The 21,243-nt window shown below is 38.8% G+C and overlaps 1 long non-coding RNA gene across 1 annotated transcript in view; it reads right to left on the minus strand.

The window, feature by feature from the left end:
* The window catches only part of LOC110144402 (uncharacterized), a 42,410-nt gene extending 21,405 nt beyond the window's left edge, over nucleotides 1–21,005 (minus strand). The window contains exons 1-3 of the long non-coding RNA XR_011483096.1: nucleotides 20,870–21,005; nucleotides 19,590–19,646; nucleotides 6,068–6,192 (exon numbers count right to left, since the gene is read on the minus strand). This is a non-coding gene — a long non-coding RNA (uncharacterized lncRNA). The remainder of the gene's footprint in view (nucleotides 1–6,067; nucleotides 6,193–19,589; nucleotides 19,647–20,869) is intronic.
* Nucleotides 21,006–21,243: the final 238 nt, after the last annotated feature.

Consider the following 21,243-nt stretch of genomic DNA (forward strand, 5'->3'; position numbering starts at 1 on the left):
GATTTTGAAACATACATATCAATGGAGATTCACTTCTCAAACTAAAGATATCCAGAAGACAAGGAGTTAAGGAACTGAAATAAAAAACAAAGGTGGTGAGTAAGAATATATTTCAGCAAGATAACCAACTACAATGACTAAGAAAACTCATGCAGGAAAATGTTTACCATTTTCACTTTCCCTACAAGGGGCCACTCACTGGGTTGTGAGCACCTGACACACATCTATAGAATGAATTTCATAAACAACTGAAATACTAGGGCCATTTGACCTGACCTGTTGGGATTATTTGCTTCAACTGTTCACTTATTCCTTAGTGACACAACTCTTTTTGACTTGCATGGCAACTCAACATATGCAAGCTAATATTTCCTGAATGCTCAGTTGAGTGCCTTGGGCATTCATAGTCATGATCTTATTCACCTACCATCTAAGAGTGAGTAACTCCTATATTCATTTTTTAAAAAGTTAAAGTCTTAGTAGTTCAGTCATGTCTGACTTTCCAACCCCATGGACTATAGCCCGCCTGGCTCCTCTGTTCGTGGAATTCTCCAGGCAACAATACTGGAGTGGGTAGCCATTCCCTTCTCCAGGGGATCTTCCTGACCCTATTTAATTCTTAACAATATAAAAATTTTGTTAATAATAGATTAAATATTTATGGGTTTATTTCATTTAAGGAAAAATACAGGGGTATTCATCCCAGGGTATATCTTTTGCAATCAAATTTGTACACTTCTATGGAACTTCTCATCCAACAAATTTCCAATTGTATCTCATTCAGACTGTATCATATGCTATCCGTGGCTTGTAATAAATAAAAGAAAATACAACTATATTTCCAACTCTGGCCTTTCTCTTGAATTCTCTCTTGGCTTCCAGATATGTATATCTGGCTTCATCCAGATGTTACAGGGGCAGATCACACATTACATATCCAATTCAAAACTGAATTCTCCTTCTACTCACATTGCTCCTTTCATAGATGTTCTCCATTCCAGTAGACACTGTTGCTGTTGTTCAGCCACCCAGTTGTGTCCAACTCTTTGCAATCTCTTGGGCTGCAGCACACCAGGCCCCTTGTCCCTCATCATCTCCTGAAGTTTGCCCAAGTTCATGTCCACTGCATCAGTGATGCCATCCAGCCGTCTCATCCTCTGATGCCCTCTTCTTCTGTCCTCAATCTTTCCCAGCATCAGAGACTTTTCTAATGAGTCAGCTATTTGCATCAGGTGACCAAAATACTGGAGCTTCAGCTTCAGCTGCAGTCCTTTCAACGATTTTTCAGGGTTGATTTCCCTTAAGATTGACTGGTTTGACCTCCTCGCTATCCAAGGGACTCTCAGGAGTCTTCTCCACCACCACAATTCAAAGACATCAATTCTTTGGTGCTCTGCCTTCTTTAAAGTCCAGCTCTCAAAACCATACATGACCACTGGAAAGACCATAGCCTTGACTACACGGACCTTTGTCGGTGAAATAATGTCTCTGATTTTCACACACTGTCTAGGTTTGTCATAGTTTTACTGCTGAAAAGCAATCATCTGATTTCATGGTTGCAGTCTAAATTCACAGATTTTAGAGATGAAGAAGAGAAAATCTGTGACTATTTGCACTTTTTCCACTTCTATTTGCCATGAAGTAATGGGGTTGGATGCTGTGATCTTAGTTTTTCTTAATTTTAAGTTTTAAGCCAGCTTTTTCACTCCCCTCCTTCACCTTCATCAGGAGACTCTTTCGTTCTTCTTTGCTTTCTACCATTAGAGTGGTATTATCCACATATCTTAGGTGGTTGATGTTTCTCCTGCCTATCTTGATTCCAGTTTGTAACTCATCCAGCCAGGCATTGCTCAGGATGTGCTCAACATATAGTTTAAATAAACAGAATGACAGCTAACAGACCTGTTGTACTCATTTCTCAATCCTGAACCAATCAGTTGTTCCATACAGGCTCTAACTGTAGCTTCTTGACCTGCATATAGGCTTCTCAGGAGACAGATACGATGGTCTGGTGTTCTCATCTCTTTAAGAGCTTTCCATAGTTTGTTATAATCCACACAGTGAAAGTGGAGAAGGAAATGGCAACCAACTCCAGTATTCTTGCCTGGAGAATCCCTGTGGACAGAGGAGCCTGGCAGGCTACAGTCCATGGGGTTGCAAGAGTCAGACATGACTTAGAGACTAAATCACCACCACCACACAATGAAAGGCTTTAGTCAAGAAAACAGAGGTAGACGTTCTTCTGGAACTCCCTTACTTTCTCTATAATCCAGTGAATGTTGGCAATTTGATCTCTGGTTCCTCTGCCTTTTCTAAACCCAGCTTGGACATCTGGGAGTTCTTCATTCATGTAATGCTGAAGTGTAGCATGCAAGATTTTTAGCATGAACTTACTAGCATAGGAGATGAGTACAATCATCTGAAGGTTAGAACATTCTTTAGTACTGTTCTTCTTGGGAATTGGGATAAGAATTGAACTTTTCCAGTCCTGTGGCCACTGCTGGGTCTTCCAGAATTGTGACATATTGAGTGCAAAACTTTGATAGTATCATACTTTAGTGTTTTGAATAGCTCTACTAAATTTCATCACATCCACTAGCTTTATTAACAGCAATGCTTCCTAAGGCTCACTTGACTTCACATGCCGGGATGTCTGGCTTTGGGTGTCTGACCACACCATGGTAGTTATACAGTTCATTAAGATCTTTTTTGTACAGTTCTTCCATGTAGTCTTGCCATCTCTTTTTGATCTCCTCAGCGTCTACTAGATCTCTACTCTTTCTGTCCTTTCTGTCCCCTACTGAATTCAGTCCAAAACTGAATTCTTCTTCTATTCCCATTGCTCCTCTATCTAGATGTTCTCCATTCCAGTAGACATAGTAAGACAGAATTCTTGGTATGATGCTCGAATCTTATTCCAAGATATTGTTATTTACTTGTAGTATACTTGTACTAGCTATATTTATTTATAGTCAAGTCTTATATAGTCTGACTCCAAATATCTCTTTCCCTCATTTCATTTTTTCTTGCTTTGGTTTTGGCTTATATAGCTTTTGCCTGTAAGATTGTGATAGCCTAGTGAATGGTCATCCCACTTTAATATTTAACTCCTCAATATTTAACAATACAGATCTATATTATTAAAGAACTGATATTCTAAATACCAGCAAGGACCTACTGTATAGCACAGCAAACTCAATATTCTGCAATAACCTAACTGGGCAATGAACATGAAAAAGAATATATATTAATATATATGTATGTATAACTGAATCACTTTGTTGTATACCTGAAACTAACACAACATTGTAAATAAACTTGACTCCAATATAAAATAAAAATTAGAAAATGAAATGGTAAGTTAATAAATAAACACATAAATAAAAGGCAAAACTGAGTACCACCTATACACTCATTTTCATGATCTGTCCTATGTCTATTTTCAATCTGAAACATTATTTGCAATCCCTGTATACACCAAACTCTCCTATATTGCTGTAACTAGTTGAGTATAAGTATTGATTTTTTTAAGGTACAAGCAGAAAGTCCAGTTATTCTTTGCCATCATTTCCTTTTTGAACCCATTCTCTTGACACTGTTGAACTTGGTTGTCAGGGTCTATATACCAGAGAAATTAATGTGATTTAAGTACTCCAAAACAAGGAGGAGATAGTAAAGCAAATCAAGGAATGCTTCCATTCTATGGAAGGACAGGAAAGTACAGGGAAATGTATACTCAGAGACTTAGAAACAAGAAGACAAAGCTGTCTATTCAGAGGAACTAAAAGTATCTAATGTCTAGACTAAAGCATAAAGATATAGAAACAATCCCACATTTTCTCACAAGTTAGGCAGACATTCCTTTTCTTTTCTCTAAAAATAATTTCATTTTGAACCACTAACCAAAAATCATTATATAATACAATGCTCAAAAGGCATTAATGCAAGACTTGAATTATTATTTATGCTTAACAAAGATTATATTGATAATTCTTTTTACAGTCATTTATGGATATCTCAGTATCTTTGTTTGATACACCATTTTTTAAAAAAAATCAGATTACATGGTTACATCCCTGAAAATGGTAGGCTAAAACTTCCAAAAAGCTTCTCATCTGTAAAAAGTTGAGAACATTGGTAAAAATTGTCAGAACCCGCCTTTCTAAACTCTGTAAATTAACCAAAGGCTTACAGAAATCCAGGGAACATTCATCCAAGAAAAATGGTTAAATCACATTAAGAACAGTGAGACTTGTGGTATTTTAACTTTTCCAATTTTTTCCTCTGCAACTCCATGCTTCAACTAAATGCCATCTACAAGAGACATTTTATCTACAAAAACAGGTTTAAAGTAAAATTATATAAAAAGATATATACCATGCAAACAGTAACCTAAAGGGAATTGGAATGGCTATACGAATACATATTTTAAAAATAGACTTTAAGACAAATTGAAACAGTAAGGTCTTACTGTATGGCACAGGGAACTACTTTCAATATCCTGTGATAAACTAGGATGGAAAAGAATATGAAAACATATACAAAGAACATTGTATATATATGTATGTATGTATATATATATATATGTATGTGTATATATATATATATATACACAATGTTCTTTGTAGCATTGTAACTCAACTATGTGATTGTTGATGTGTTCAGTCACCAAGTCATGTCCAACTCTTCATGACCCTATAAACTGTAGCACACCAGGCCTCCCTGCCCCCCACCATCTCTCGGAGTTTGCCCAAGTTCATGTCCATTGCAATGGTGATGCCATCCAGCCATCTCATCCTCTATCACCCTATTCTCCTTCTGCCTTCATTCTTTCCCAGCATCAGAGACTTTTCTAATGAGTCAGCTATTTGCATCAGGTGGCCAAACTACTGGATCTTCAGCTTCAGCAACAGTCCTTCCAATAAGCAGTTAGGGTTGGTTTCCCCCAAGATTGACTGGTTTGATCTCCTTACTGTCCAAGAGACTCTCAGGAATCCTCTCCAGCACCTCAGTTTGAAAACATCAATTCTTCAACACTGCCTTCTTTATGGTTCAGCTCTCACAACCATATGTGGCTATTGGAAAGACCATAGCCTTGATTATATGGACCTTTGTCAGCAAAGAGATGTCTTTGCTTTTTAACACATTGTCTAGGTTTGTCATAGCTTTCCTGCCAAGGAGGAATCATATAATTGCAAGTCTGCAGTCACCATCTGCAGTGATTTTAGAGCCCAAGAAGAGAAAATCTGTCACTGCTTCCACCTTTTTCCCTTTTATTTGCCATGAAATGATGGGGCCAGATGTCATGATCTTAGCTTTTTTTTTAATATTGAGTTTTAAGCTGGTTTTTTTCACTCTTCTCCTTCACCCTCATCAAGGGGGTCTTTTTCTTTCTTCTGTTAGGGTGGTATCTTCTGCATATTTGAGGTTGTTGATGTGTCTCCCAGAAATCTTGATTCCAGCTTGTAACTCATCCAGCCCAGCATTTCTTATGATGTGCTCTGAGTATAAGTTAAAATAGACAGAGTGTCAGTAAACAGCCTTGTCATACTCCTTTCTCAATCCTGAACCAATCAGTTGCCCCATATAGCGTTCTAACTGTTGCTTCTTAACAGGCATACAGGCTTCTCAGGAGACCAGTGAGTTAGTCTGGTATTCCCAGCTCTTTAAGTGTTTTCCACAGTTTGTTATCATCCACACAGTTATAGACTTTAGTGTAGTCAATGAAACAGAGGTAAGTTTTTTTCTGGAATTCCCTTGCCTTCTCTGATCCAGTAAATGTTGGCAATTTGATGTCTTGTGCCTCTGCCTTTTCTGAACCCAGCTTGGACATCTAGAAGTTCTTGGTTCTTGTAATGTTGAAGCCCAGCATACAGGATTTTGAGCATAACCTTACTAGCATGGGAAATGAGTGCAATTGTCCAGTGGTTTGAACACTATTTAGTACTTCCCTTCTTGGGAGTTGGAATGAGGATTGACCTTTTCAAATTCTATGGCCACTGTTGGGTTTTCCAAATTTGCTGACATATTGGTGCAGCGCCTACTGTCTTATTGGGATTTCTCTTACCTTGGGCATAGGGTATCCCCTCACGGGCTCCACTCCTGACCTTGGACGTGGGGTATCTCCTCTCTGACGCAGGCTGCTCCAGTGCCATGCAGCCACTGGTCGCTGCTCCAGTAAGACAGTAGGTGCTGACAGAGGGCAACAGAGGGCAGACAGACTGAAACCACAATCACAGAAAACTAGCCAATCTGATCACGTGGAGCACAGCCTTGTGCAACTCAGTGAAACTAAGCCATGCTATATATGGCCATCCAAGACACCTGGGTCATGGAGAGTTCTGACAAAATGTGGTTCACTGGAGAAGGGAATGGCAAACCACTTCAGTATTCTGGCCTTGAGAACCCATGAACAGTATGAAAAGGCAAAAAGATAAGACACTGAAACATGAACTCCTCAGGTCGGTAGGTACCCAATATGCTACTGGACATCAGTGGACAATTAACTCCAGAAAGAATAAAAGGATGGAGACAAATCAAAAACAACACCCAGTTGTGGATGTGACTGGTGATAGAAGCAAGGTCCGATGCTGTAGGAGCAATATTTCATAGGAATCTGAAATGTGACGTCCATGAATCAAGGCAAATTGGAAGTGGCCAAACTGGAAATGGCAAGAGTGAATGTCAACATTTTAGGAATCAGCAAACTAAAATGGACTGGAATGGGTGAATTTAACTCAGATGACCATTATATCTACTACAGTGGGCAGGAATCCCTTAGAAGAAATGGAGTAGCCATCATAGTCAACAAGAGTCCAAAATGCAGCATTTGGATGCAATCTCAAAAACGACAGAATGATCTCTGTTCGTTTCCAAGGCAAGCTATTCAATATCATGGTAATCCAAGTCTATGCCCCGACCAGTAACACTGAAGAAGCTGAAGTTGAAAGGTTCTATGAAGACCCACAAGACCTTTTATAACTAACACCCAAAAAAGATGTCCTTTTCATTATAGGGGATTGGAATGCAAAAATAGGAAATGAAGAAATACCTGGAGTAACAGGCAAATTTGGCCTTGGAGTACAGAATGAAGCAGGGCAAAGTCAATAGAGTTCTGCCAAGAGAATGCGCTGGTCATAGCAAACACCCTCTTACAACAACACAAGAGAAGACTCTACACATGGACATCACTAGATGGTCAACACCGAAATCAGATTGATTATATTCTTTTCAGCCAAAGATGGAGAAGCTCTATACAGTCAGCAAAAACAAGACAGGGAGTTGACTGTGGCTCCGATCATGAACTCCTTATTCCCAAATTCAGACCTAAATTGAAGAAATAGGGAAAAGACCACTAGACCATCCAGGTATGATGTAAATCAAATCCCTTATGATTATACAGTGGAAGTGAGAAATAGATTTAAGGGACTAGATCTCATAGACAGAGTGCCTGGTGAACTATGAATGGAGGTTCATGACATTGTACAGGAGACAGGGAGCAAGACCATCCCTAAGAAAAAGAAATCAAAACAGCAAAATGGCTGTCTGAGGAGGCCTCACAAATAGCTGTGAAAAAAGAGAAGAGAAAAGCAAAGGAGAAAAAGAAAGATATACCCATTTGAATGCAGATTTCCAAAGAATAGCAAGGAGAGATAAGAAAGCCTTCCTCAGTGATCAGTGCAAAGAAATAGAGGAAAATGATAGAATGGGAAAGACTAGAGATCTCGAAAAAATTAGAGATACAAAGGGAACATTTCATGCAAAGATGGGCTCAATAAAGGACAGAAATGATATGGACCTAACAGAAGCAGAAGACATTAAGAAGAGATGGCAAGAATACACAGAAAAACTGTACAAAAATGATCTTTATGACCCAGATAATCACAATGGTGTGATCATTCACCTAGAGCCAGACATCCCGGAATGAGAAGTCAAGTAGGCCTTAGGAATCATCACCACAAACAAAGCTAGTGGTGGTGATGGAATTCCAGTTGAGCTATTTCAAATCCTAAAAGATGATGCTGTGAAAGTGCTGCACTCAATATGCCAGCAAATTTGGAAAAGTCAGCAGTGTCCACAGGACTAGAAAAGTTCAGTTTTCATTTCAATCCCAAGGAAAGGCAATGCCAAAAATGCTCAAACCACTACACAATTGCACTCATCTCACACGCTAGCAAAGTAATTCTCAAAATTCTCCAAACCAGGCTTCAGTAATATGTGAGCCATGAACTTCCATATGTTCAAATTGGTTTTAGAAAAGGCAGAGGAACCAGAGATCAAATTGCCCACATCTGTTGGATCATCAAAAAACAAAGAGAGTTCCAGAAAAAACATCTATTTCTGCTTTATTGACTATGCCAAAGCCTTTGACTGTATGGATCACAATAAACTGTGGAAAATTCTGAAAGAGATGGGAATACCAGATCACCAGACTTTCCTCTTGAAAAACCTGTATGCAGGTCAGGAAGCAACGGTCAGAACTGGTGATGGAACAACAGCCTGGTTCCAAATAGGAAAAGGAGTATGTCAAGGCTGTATATTGTCACTCTGCTTATTTAACTTATATGCAGAGTACATCATGAGAAATGCTAGGCTTGATGAAGCACAAGTTGGAATCAAGTTTCCTGGGAGAAATATCAATAACCTCAGATATGCAGATGACACCACCCTTATGGCAGAATGTGAAGAAGAACTAAAGAGCCTCTTGATGAAAGTGAAAGAGCAGAGTGAAAAAGTTGGCTTAAAACTCAACATTCAGAAAACTAAGATCATTGCATCCAGTCCCAACACTTTCACTGCAAATAGATGAGGAAACTGTGGAAACAGTGGCTGACTTTACTTTTATGTGCTCCAAAATCACTGCAGATGGTGACTACAGCCATGAAATTAAATGATGCTTACTCCTTGGAAGGAAAGTTATGACCAGCCTAGACATTTAGCACCTAAAAAGCAGAGACATTACTTTGTCAACAAAGGTCCATCTAGTCAAGGCTATGGTTTTTCCAGTAGTCATATATGGATATGAGAATTGGACTGTGAAGAAAGCTGAGCACCGAAGAATTGATTCTTTTGAACTGTGGTGTTGGAGTAGACTCAGAGTCCCTTGGGCTGCAAGGAGATCCAACCAGTCCATCCTAAAGGAGATCAATCCTGGGTGTTCATTGGAAGGAGTGATGTTGAAGCTGAAGCTCCAATACTTTGGTCACCTAATGGGAAGAGCTAATTCTTGGAAAGACCTTGATGCTGGGAAAGATTGAGGGCAGGAGGAGAAGGGAACAGCAGAGGATGAGATGGTTGGATGGCATCACCAACTCAATGGATATGAATCTGGGTAAACTCCAGGAGTTGTTGATAGACAGGGAGTCCTGACGTGTTGCAGTCCGTGGGGTTGCAAAAAGTCAGACAGGACTGAGCGACTGAACTGAACTGCATTGGTGCAGCCCTTTGATAGCATCATCTTTCAGGATTTTAAATAGCTCTGCTGCAAACATCACCTCCTCTAGCTTTATTAACAGCAGTGATTTCTAAGGCCCACTCGACTTCACACTCCAGGAGGTCTGGCTCTAGGTGAATAACCACTATGGTAGTGGTTATCTGGGTCATTAAGGTCTTCTTTGTACAGTTCTTCTTTATTCTTCCTATCTCTTCTTGATCTCTTCTGCTTCTATTAGGTCTTTACAGTTTCTGTCCTTTATTGTGCCCATCCTTGGGTGGAATGCTCCTTTGCTATTTCCAGTTTTCCTGAAGAGATCTCTAGTCTTTCCCCTTCTGTTTTTGTCCTCTATTTCTTTGCATTGTTCATTGAAGAAGGCCTTCTCATATCTCCTTGCTATTCCCTGGAACTCAACACTTAGTTGGGTGTACCTTTTCCTTTTTCCCTTGCTTATCACGTCTCTTCCTTCTTCAGCTATTTGTAAAACCTCCTCAGATAACCACTTTGCCTTCTTGCTTTTCTTTTTCTTTGGGATGGTTTTGTTTGCTGCCTCCTGTACAATATTATGGACCTCTGTCTATAGTTCTTCAGGCATTCTGTTTCCTAGATCTAATCCTTGAATATATTAATCATTTTCCACTGTATATTTATAGGGGATTTAAGTCATATCTGTCTGGCTTAGTGGTTTTCCCCACTTTCTTTAGCTTAGGTCTGAATTTTGCTATGATAACCTGATGATCTGAGCCACAGTCAGCTCCAGGTCTTGTTTTTGCTGACTGTCTACAGCTTCTGCATTTTCAGCTATAAAGAATGTTATCAATCTGATTTCAGTATTGACCATTTGGTAATATCCATGTGTGAAGTTGTCTCTTATGTTGTTGAAAAAGGGTGTTTGCTGTGACCAGTCCATTCTCTTGACAGAATTCTGTTAACCCTGCTTCATTTTGTGCTCTCAGGTCAAACTTGCCTGTTACTCCAGGTATCTCTTGACATCCTATTTTTGCATTCCAATCCCCTATGATAAATAGGACATCTTTTTTCTTTCTTCATTTTTTGGTTGGTTTTTTTTTTTTTTTTTTTTTTTTGGTGTTAGTCTAGGAGGTCTTCTAGGTCTTCACCAAACTGATCATCTTCATCTTCTTTGGCATTAGTCTTTGGGGCATAGACTTGTATTACTGTGATGTTGAGCAGTTTGCCTTGGAGATGAACCGATATCATTCCGTCATTTCTGAAGTTGTACCCAAGTACTGCATTTTGGACTCTTTTGTTGATTATGAGGGCTATTTCATTTCTTCTATGTGATTCTTTCCGATAGTAGTAGGTATAATGGTCATCTGAATTAAATTCACTCATTCCTTTCCATTTTAGTTCACTGATTCCTAAGATTTTGATGTCTACTCTTGCCATTTTCCTGCTTGACCATGTCCAGTTTACCTTGATTCATGGACCTAACATTCCAGGTTCCTATGCAATACTGTTCTTTACGGCATCAGATTTTACTTTCATCACCAGACACATCCACTACTGAGCATCGGTTATGCTTTGGCCCTGTGGCTTCATTCTTTCTGGAGCTATTAGTAGTTGTCCTCCTCTTTTCCCCAGTAGCATGTTGGACACCTTCTGGCTTGGAGGACTCATCTTTCAGTGTCATGCTTATAGCCTGATTGAGTTATAGTTTCACGTTTATAGCTGCATGACTCATAGCTTCAGTGAGTTACATAATCCCCTTCACATGACAAGGCAGTGATCCATTAAGGGATCAACTATACATCAATAAAACTTTTCCAAAAGACAGATTACTAGAGACAAACAAGTTACTAGAGACAAACAAGTTACTAGAGACAAACAAGTGCTTTATATAAAGATAAATGGAGCAACATATCAAGAATATACCTCAGTTCTAATCATAGCAAGAGAACCCTAAATTAAAAGCAATATAGACTAACAAAACTGAAAGAAGAAATAGATAATTCAGTGTTAATAGTTGAAGACTTTAATATCCCATTTCCAATAATGGAGAGAAAAATTAGAAATAATCAATAAAGAAATAGAATACTTAAACAACACTATTAAAAAACTAGACCTAGCAGATATTAAAGAACACACCACCAAACAGTAGGAGGCATTATACATTTCTTACAAATGCATATGGAAGAATTACAACTCAATAATTTAAAAAATAAGATAATCCAACTTAAAAATCGGCAAATGGCAAATGATGTGACAGACAAGGGATTAGTCTTCAAACAGCTCACAAGGCTTAACATCATCGAAACAAACAACCCAATCAAAAAATGGGAAGAATACCTAACCAGACATTTCTCCAAAGAAGACATGCATGGACAGAAGGCACATGAGTATATGCTGAACATCACTCATTACTAGAGCAATACAAATCAAAACTATAATGAGATTATCACCTCACAACAGTCAGAATAACTACCATAAAAAAAATCTACAAACAATAGAAAGAGAGAGGGTGTGGAGAAAAGGAAACCCTCCTACACTGTTGGTGGGAATGTAAGTTGGTACACCATTATGGAGAACATTATGGAGGTTCCTTGGAAAACTAAAAAATAGAGCTACCATATGACCATGCAATCCTACTACTGGGCATATACCTAGAGAAAAAAATGGTCTGGAATGATACATGCACCCCAATGTTCATTGTGGCACTGCTCACAATAGCCAAGACATGGAAGCAATCTAAATGTCCATCAACAGAGGAACAGATAAATAAGATGTAGTACATATATACAATGGAGTATTATTCAGTCATTAAAAGGAACAAAATAATGCTATTTGCAGCAACATACAATACGGATGACCTAGATATTGTCATACTGAGTCAAGCAAGTCAGACAGAGAAGGAGAAATATCATATAACATCCCTTATAGGTGGAATCTAAAAAGACATGATACAAATGAGCTCGTTTACAAAACAGAAATAGACAAACTTAGAGAATGAACTTATGGTTATCAGGGGGAAGAAAGGAGATGAGAGATAGGGAGTTTTGGATCAACATTACACACTGCTATATTTGAAATGGATAACCAACAAAGTCCTACAGCATAGTACAGGGAACTTTGCTTAATAGAATGTGGCAGCTTGGATGAGAGGAGAGTTTGAGGGAGAATGGATACATGTGTATGTATGACTGAATCCCTTTGCTCTCCACCTGAAACTCTCACAACATTGTTATTTGACTATAAGGCTTCCCAGGTGGTGTTAGTGGTGAAGAATCCACTTGACATCAAGAGACATGAGTTCAATCCCTAGGTCAGGAAGAAGCACTGGAGTAGGAAATGCAACTGGCTCCAGTATTCTTGCCTGGAAAATTTCATGGTCAGAGGAGCCTGGCGGGCTACAGTTCATGGGCCACAGAGTGTCAGACATGACTGAGTGATGAAGCAGCAGCAATACCCTAGTATAAAATAAAAAGCTTAAAAAATGATAAAAGGAGAAAAACTACTTATTAAAAGTGGGCAAATGATCTGGATAAACATCCTCAAAATAAAATGTACAAATGGATAAAAAGCACATGAAAAGATTTATAATATCATTCATCATTTAGGAAATGCACATCTAAACTACAACGAGATAAGTCACAACAATTAGCATGTCTCTAAATAACAGACAGAAAGTAACCACTGTGAGTAAAGATGTAGAGAAATCAGACCGCTCACATACAGCTGATAGGCATGCAAAATGTTCGATTCATTTAGAAGAGCAGTCACCCCAGATCTCAAGCGGACACAGGTGCTAGAGACAGGTTGTCAGACATAGAAAATAGGGCACTTCTCCAGAGCTGGGAAGAGCCAAACAGAACCAAGGAAAACAACATGAAAACCAAGCGATGGGGTGGGATGGTTGTGGGCAAAGGACTCTTACTGCTTGGGCAACCATCCCACCTTATCCCTGGACTCCAGGACTGTGATGCTGCAAACAGCCTCATGTGCTTCCTGTTCAGTTTTCCCACCTACCAGTTGTAGGCTTTTACTAGAAAATATTTCCTCATGTACCTCAACATTGTTAGTTTCAATATAGAGTAACAAAAGTTTGAGAAGTTGCTTCTAAAGAAAGAGCTGCAGGCATTTCTAACGCCCCTTTGCTGATAAGAGCCCTGAACTGTCTGGCTGACCCCATAAGGAGAGGAGAGAGAATCTTTACTTGACCTACCCAGGTTCCTGATCAAAAAAAGCTGAAATGCTGTCTTTTCACCTTGCTTATAGTTTCCTTTGTTGTGCAAAAGCTTTTAAGTTTGACTAGGTCCCATTTGTTTATTTAAAGACAGCCCTCAGATTGGGAGAAAATAATAGCAAATGAAGCAAGAGACAAAGGATTAATCTCAAAAATATACAAGCAACACCTACAGCTCAATTCCAGAAAAATAAATGACCCAATCAAAACATGGGCCAAAGAACTAAACAGACATTTCTCCAAAGAAGACATCCAGATGGCTAACAAACACATGAAAATGTGCTCAACATCACTCATTATCAGAGAAATGCAAATCAAAATCACAATGAGGTACCATTACACGCCAGTCAGGATGGCTGCTATCCAAAAATCTACAAGCAATAAATGCTGGAGAGGGTGTGGAGTAAAGGGAACCCTCTTACACTGTTGGTGGGAATGCAAACTAGTACAGCCGCTATGGAGAACAGTGTGGAGATTTCTTAAAAAACTGGAAGTAGAACTGCCATATGACCCAGCAATCCTACTTCTGGGCATACACACCGAGGAAACCAGATCTGAAAGAGACACGTGCACCCCAATGTTCATCGCAGCACTGTTTATAATAGACAGGACACGGAAGCAACCTAGATGCTCATCAGCAGACGAATGGATAAGGAAGCTGTGGTACATATACACCATGGAATATTATTAAGCCATTAAAAAGAATTCATCTGAATCAGTTCTAATGAGATGGATGAAACTAGAGCCCATTATACAAAGTGAAGTAAGCCAGAAAGATAAAGACCAATACAGTATACTAACACATATATATGGAATTTAGAAAGATGGCAATGATAACCCTATATGCAAAACAGAAAAAGAGACACAGATGTACAGAACAGACTTTTGGACTCTGTGGGAGAAGGCGAGGGTGGGATGTTTCGAGAGAACAGCATCGAAACATATATATTATCTAGGGTGAAACAGATCACCAGCCCAGGTTGGATGCATGAGACAAGTGCTCAGGCCTTGTGCACTGGGAAGACCCAGAGGGATTGGGTAGAGAGGGAGGTGGGAGGGGGGATCAGGATGGGGAATACATGTAAATCCATGGCTGATTCATGTCAATGTATGACAAAGCCCACTACAATATTGTAAATTAATTAGCCTCCAACTAATAAAAATAAATGGGAAAAAAAAAGAAAAGCTGAAATGATACATGGGTAGGTGGTTAAGATAGATTCTATGGCTTTTCTACAGTTACTGTTTGTGTTATTATTTTCATGCTGTATCTTCTTCCATCTTTTAACTTTGAACTTATTTGTGTCTTTGGATCTCAAGCATATTTCTAGTAGAAAGCATGCAGTTGTATCATTTTTATCCAGTGTGACACTCCATGCCTTTTAACTAAAATTTTTAATCCATTTATATTTTGCAATCAGTATTCCATATGTCTTACATATTTTTGATTTCTCTGTCTCCCATTTACTATCTTCTTTTTGGTTAAATATATAATAGCTTCCCAGGTGGTGCAGTGGTATAGTTTCCACCTGCCAATACAGGAGTTGCAAGAGACTCAGGTTTGCTCCCTGGGTTGGGAAGATCCCCTGGACGAGGAAATGGCAACCAACTCCAGTATTGTTGCCTGGAAAATCCCATGGACAAAATGGGCTAAATTCCAAAAGGTTGCAAAAATTGGACACAACTGAGCAATATATATATATATACATATATATATATATATATATATTCAATTTTAATTCCCTTTTATTAACTATATTTATGAGACTTCTTTATTCTGGGGATTACAATATAAACATTTAATTGGTTCTAATGTCATCACAATCTACTTCAGGTTACTATTGACTAATTCTGGCAAATATAGCAGTGTGGCAGAGCTGTGAGTTTTTATGCCCTGCTACAAATCAAACCTACCTTCTTTGGTAGCAAAGCTGCAAGTTTTGAGGCCAGACCCAAGCTAATAAAACTATAGTTATCATCTATAACTATAGTTGTGTAAGGGGAAGTTTGGGATGGGAAGAACCACTAGCAAATAGGCCTCAGCCTCCCAAATTCTTATGTGAAAAAAAATTTTGGAAGTCTTCAAAAACAAATATTTCTCAATTTATTGTATACCTATGATCAGCAAGAAATGGTTGCTTTGTAAATTTTGTCCAGTTAGGGTTTGTTTTATAGGACGGAGGTGGGGAGATGATCAACAACCTCATCACAAAACCATAAAAGGAGGCCCAGGCTGCCCGTTTCATTCTTAACCTTAGGTTCATTGTTTTTTTTTAATCAAGATTGCCAAATATTTGTACTTGCTATTTACTGAAGGAATAAAAATTCACTGAATTAGATAAACCTGTTTCCTATTTCCCAGTATACAAATTAATTCACCTAGAGATGATGTCAGCAAGATGACAGGATAGGAGATGCTCTGTCTGTTTCCTCCCACAGAAACAGTAATTTGGCAGCCATCCATTACCATTCATGGAAGCTGTAGTATTCACCCTGATGGAACCCAAGACTAAGAAATGCCATTTTGATAAGGCAACACCAAGCACAGGTGGAAGCTTGTTGACCATGGTTCTAGCTACAGACCCAGAAGAAGCCCAGGTCCCCTGCAGACTTGTCTACAGTCCCATTTAGCCTTGGTTCTGCCAACATTACCATTTCCCAAGCAACCAGGGACAAGCTATGCCTACCCATGCCTTGGATAATGGACATGCTGATTTTGATACTAGCTATGTACCATGAAGAAGCCCATCTGTAGACCTTCTTACAGGCTCTCATGAGCAGATCTGTCTGTGAACTCAATTTAAAGTATCTTTTCTGACAATACTGGTATGAAACTAGAAATCAATTACAGGAGGAAAATGGGAACATTTATTCATATGTGGAAATTAATTAAGATGTCCCTGAATAACTAATAGATAAAAAGAATTCAAACGGTAAATCAAAAAGTATCTTGAGACAAATGAAAATGGAAACACAATACACTAAAATGTATGGTATTCAGCAAAAAACAGTTCGTAGAGGAAAACTTGTTATGATAAATGCCTAAATTTAGGGGGGGAAAGATGTCAAATAAACAACTTTACATAGTTTTAGTCTAACTTTCTACTAGAAAAGGAAGAGCAAACTCAGCTCAAAGTTAGCAAAAGGAAGAAAATAATAAAGATTAGAGAAAAATAAGTGAAAAAGAGACTAGAAAGATAATAGAAGGGATCAATGAAAGTAGGAGTTGGTCTTTCATTTAAATAAAAGAAAAAAAAGCTGACAAAGCTTTAGCTGGACTATGCAGCCCATGACCCAGCTCTAACTCTGCTCAGCCACAGTCCAAAAGTAACCCTGCCTGCTCAGGAATAGGCAGAACACACATCCATCTGTGACCCTGGAGGCAAAATGGGACTATATCAAGCTAAAAGTCTTCTGCACAGTGAGGGAAATGCCAGCAAAATGTAAAGGCCACCTATGGAATAGGAGAAAATATTTGCAAGTGTGATAAAGAGTTAATATTTAAATAATATAAATAACATATACAGCTCAATAGAAAAAAAAATAATCCAATTAAAAATAGGCAAAGAACTTGAATAGATATTTCTCAAGAGAAGAGACACAGATAACTGAAAAACAAAATGGCCAGGAGCTACCTGAAAAGGTGTTTTAAATCACTAATCATCAAGAAAACACAAATCAAAACCTCACACCTGTTATGATGACTTTTACCAAAAGACAAGAGATAGCAAGACTTCACAAGAGAACCCTAGTAGACTGTTGATGAGAGTGTATCAGTGTACAGTTGTTATGAAAGTATGAAAATAAGGAAGTATGGAAAAGTCCTTACAATTTTGTTAAAATAAAAGCAAAAAATCATTCATACGAATGATTCAGCAACCTCACTCTGGATGTATATCCTTAAGACATGCTATCAGGATCTCCAAGACATATCTGCACTCCCATGTTCATTGTAGCATTATTTAACACTAGTCAAAAAGAAAACAACTAAGTGTCTGTTGACAGTTAAATGGATAAAGAAAATATAAGATGTATGTATTCATATATCTACATTTATGCTGTTGTTGTTCAGTCATTAAGTCATGTCCAACTCTCTTTGACCTCATTGACTATAGCTTGCCAGGCTCCTCTGTTCTCCACTATCTCCTAGAGTTTGCTCAAATTCATGTCCATTGAATTGGTAATGCCATCTAACCATTTCATTCTCTGCCACCCCCTTCTCCTTTGGCCTTCAATCTTTCCCAGCATCAGGGTCTTTTCCAATGAGTTGGCTATTTGCATCAGGTGGCCAAATTGGAGCTTCAGCTTTAACATCAGCCCTTCTAATGAATATTCAGGGTTGACTTCCTTTAGGATTAATGAGTTTGATCTCCTTGCAGTCCAAGGGACTCTCAAGAGTCTTCTCCAGCAATATGATTTGAAAGCATCAGTTCTTCAGTGCTCAGCCTTCGTTATCATCCAACTCTTACATCTGTACATGACTGCTGGAAAAACCATAGCTTTGACTATACCGACATTTGTCGGTAAAATGATGTCTTTGCTTTCTAATACACTGTCTAGATGATGCTGAAAAGTGCTGCACTCAATACGTCAGCAAATTTGAAAAACTCAGCAGTGGCCATAGGACTGGAAAAGGTTGGTTTTCATTTCAATCCCAAAGAAGGACAATGACAAACTCTACATCTACATCTATACCTATATTCCAAAAGAAGGAAATCTTGCTGTGGCAATACCATGACTGAACCTGGAGGACACTACACCAAATAAAAGAAGCCAGACAGAGAAAGACAGATATTGCATGATCTCACTCATATATGAAATCTAAAACATTAAATCTCTTAGAAGCAGAGGGTAGAGTGAAGATTGCCAGGAATTGGGAATTGGGAAAATAGGTAAATTTTGGCCACAGGGTACAGATGTTCAGTTATACGATGATTACGTTTTGGGAATCTAATGTATAGCCAGACAACTATAGTGAATGATAATGTATTGTATACTTGGAATTTCCCGAGAACAGATCTTAAGTGTTCTCACCACACACGTGAAAATATTAACTATATAATGTTATGGATGTGTTGATTAACTTTATTGTGATAATTACTTCACAATGTATACATATATTAACTCATCACTTATACATCTTAAATATATTCAATTTTTATGTATCAGTTATGCCTTAATAAACTGGACCAAAGTTTGTCCAGTTTGTCTGATTTAGGTGAAAATAATTACTTTCTAAATATAGTAATTTATTGTTTTATGCATATTTACTATAATTAAATAACTAGGTTAAAATAATCAAATAATAAAGACCTCTTCCTGGTTCTTGTGACATTTTTGGCATTCTTTTATGGCATATATTAAGTTTCTGATTAGGTTTAAAAACATATTTCCTATTCTCAAATTAAATGTGATTTTAAAAAGAATAGTCAAAACATTTTTGGTCTGTACATCTGTGTCTCTTTTTCTGTTTTGCATAGAGGGTTATTATTACCATCTTTCTAAATTCCATATATATGTGTTAGTATACTGTATTGGTCTTTATCTTTCTGGCTTACTTCACTTTGTATAATGGGCTCCAGTTTCATCCATCTCATTAGAACTGATTCAAATGAATTCTTTTTAATGGCTGAGTAATATTCCATTGTGTATATGCACCACAGCTTCCTTATCCATTCATCTGCTGATGAGCATCTAGGTTGCTTCCATGTCCTGTCTATTATAAACAGTGCTGCGATGAACATTGGGGTGCTGGAATATCTGCAGTAAAGTATTTCAGCATTAAGTGAGAATATATAATCTTTTTACTCTCAACCAAAAAAGTGAGTCTGAACAAGACCAGAAACGACATTTGCAACATTTCATCAAAGCAGTGAGAAAATATTTTTATTTAAAAAAATCACTGAAATTGTTTTACTGGGAAAAAACATAATTAAATTTCTCAAACATATTTACCTGAGAATATAGGAGGGTGTTGCCTTTAATGAGAATTCACTACATATTTCCAGTGATCTTTGTGCAAGAAAAGGAGAAACAAATTAGGAAAAGGGTAAATTTAAAAGGTGCCAGTTGATAGGAAAAATAGTCTCTCTCTCAATATAAGGCAAAGTCTTTGCAAAGATTTATTACATTCATAAGAATCATCTCTGTAGGGACACCTGATCACAAGAGTCAAAGTATGTGAGAATAACAAATGATAACTCAAAAGGAATTCAAACAAATTTAGCATCAAACACATATAATGCAGATGGAAAGGAGGCCAGCCATTGTGCTGTGTTTATTAACACACATAAATGCATCCATCAAGGATGACATTCGGTCTCCATGGCAAGCCTGTAGGACAACCAGCACTTTGTGGCACATTTCATCCAGGGAGGGATTGGCAGTGACCTCCCACTTTCGGAAACTCTGCCTAGGGCCACAGGAAAGTCCTTAGCAGGCATGGAGGAGGTAATCTGAGGCTGCCGTTAGCACTGCAATGAGCAGTAATTACCTGGAGACTCAGCAGAACGGTAGAATTTAAAGAAGCCTCCACAAATGACTAAGTTTTTCTTAGAGAATTTCTCAAGCCCTGGAAAAAAGGTAGGCTATTATATGTAAACATCACTGAGGGTGTTCTCGTGTGAGAGTGTAGAGTGAAATGTTTGTGTGGTGGGAACATGAAGGAGCTGCAAGACAGGACCCAAACATGAGTGAAATGATGAAAGGAGGCTTTGCACTGGCAGCCCAGCCCGGGTGATGGAGAGGAGTCTGGGGACCCTTAAGAAAGGCATGTAAATAGAACTCCCAGAAAAGTGTTTAAAATAAAGAGCAAGGCGAGAACCTCAGAGAAACATCCAGAAATTTCAGGAGGGAATTAGGTTACACTTCAAAAATAAATGTCAGAAAGGTGGAGGTGCCAGAAGAATAAGATCAGCTCTAAGGGGAAAAAAAAAAAAAAACCCTTGTGCAGTGATGATGGTGAACCCGGAAGTTTAAAAGGGATACTTCTGGTAAACAGCTGCTGACCAGATGTCCCAAAGCACATGGCAGATAATAACACGCACCCTTCTTCTGAAGGTGTCCCCCCACTCCAGCCAAGGAACCCAGTCAGAACTGAAACTCTCCGCAGAAGGCTCCCCAACCTCAAATTTCAGTGTCTAATCCTGCCAGTTTTTCACTTGGGAATGTTATTCCTCCTCAGTGAGGAGCTTCCGGAAAACTCAGCACACTCTGTTCCCACATATATGACTCACGTCGGGCATAGTGAGGGGAGCCAGGTCTCCGCAGGCTACAACTGGGCTCCCAAGGGTGGCCTTGGCCTGCCTCCCGGGGGAGGTGCCAGTGCCCGGCTGCTGCCCAGCTTCCAGAGAGGAATCGGTTCTCGGTGGAGGTAGCTATTGTTGGCCAAAGATTCTGGGGCGTATCTCATCACCACGTCACAGTGGTGGTGGCTCTTGTCAGCAGGGCCTTCTGCTGACATGCTCCTGTCAGCACTATTCCCAGGGCCCACCCTTGGGCCCTGAGGCTCTTGCTGACACTCAAGTGCATGTGCTAAGTTGCTCCTGCCGTGTCCGACTCTTTGCCACCCTGTGGACTGTAGCCAGCCAGGCTCCTCTGTCCATGGGAT

The sequence above is a fragment of the Odocoileus virginianus genome, chromosome 23, assembly GCF_023699985.2.
Source record: "Odocoileus virginianus isolate 20LAN1187 ecotype Illinois chromosome 23, Ovbor_1.2, whole genome shotgun sequence".
NCBI lineage: Eukaryota > Metazoa > Chordata > Mammalia > Artiodactyla > Cervidae > Odocoileus > Odocoileus virginianus.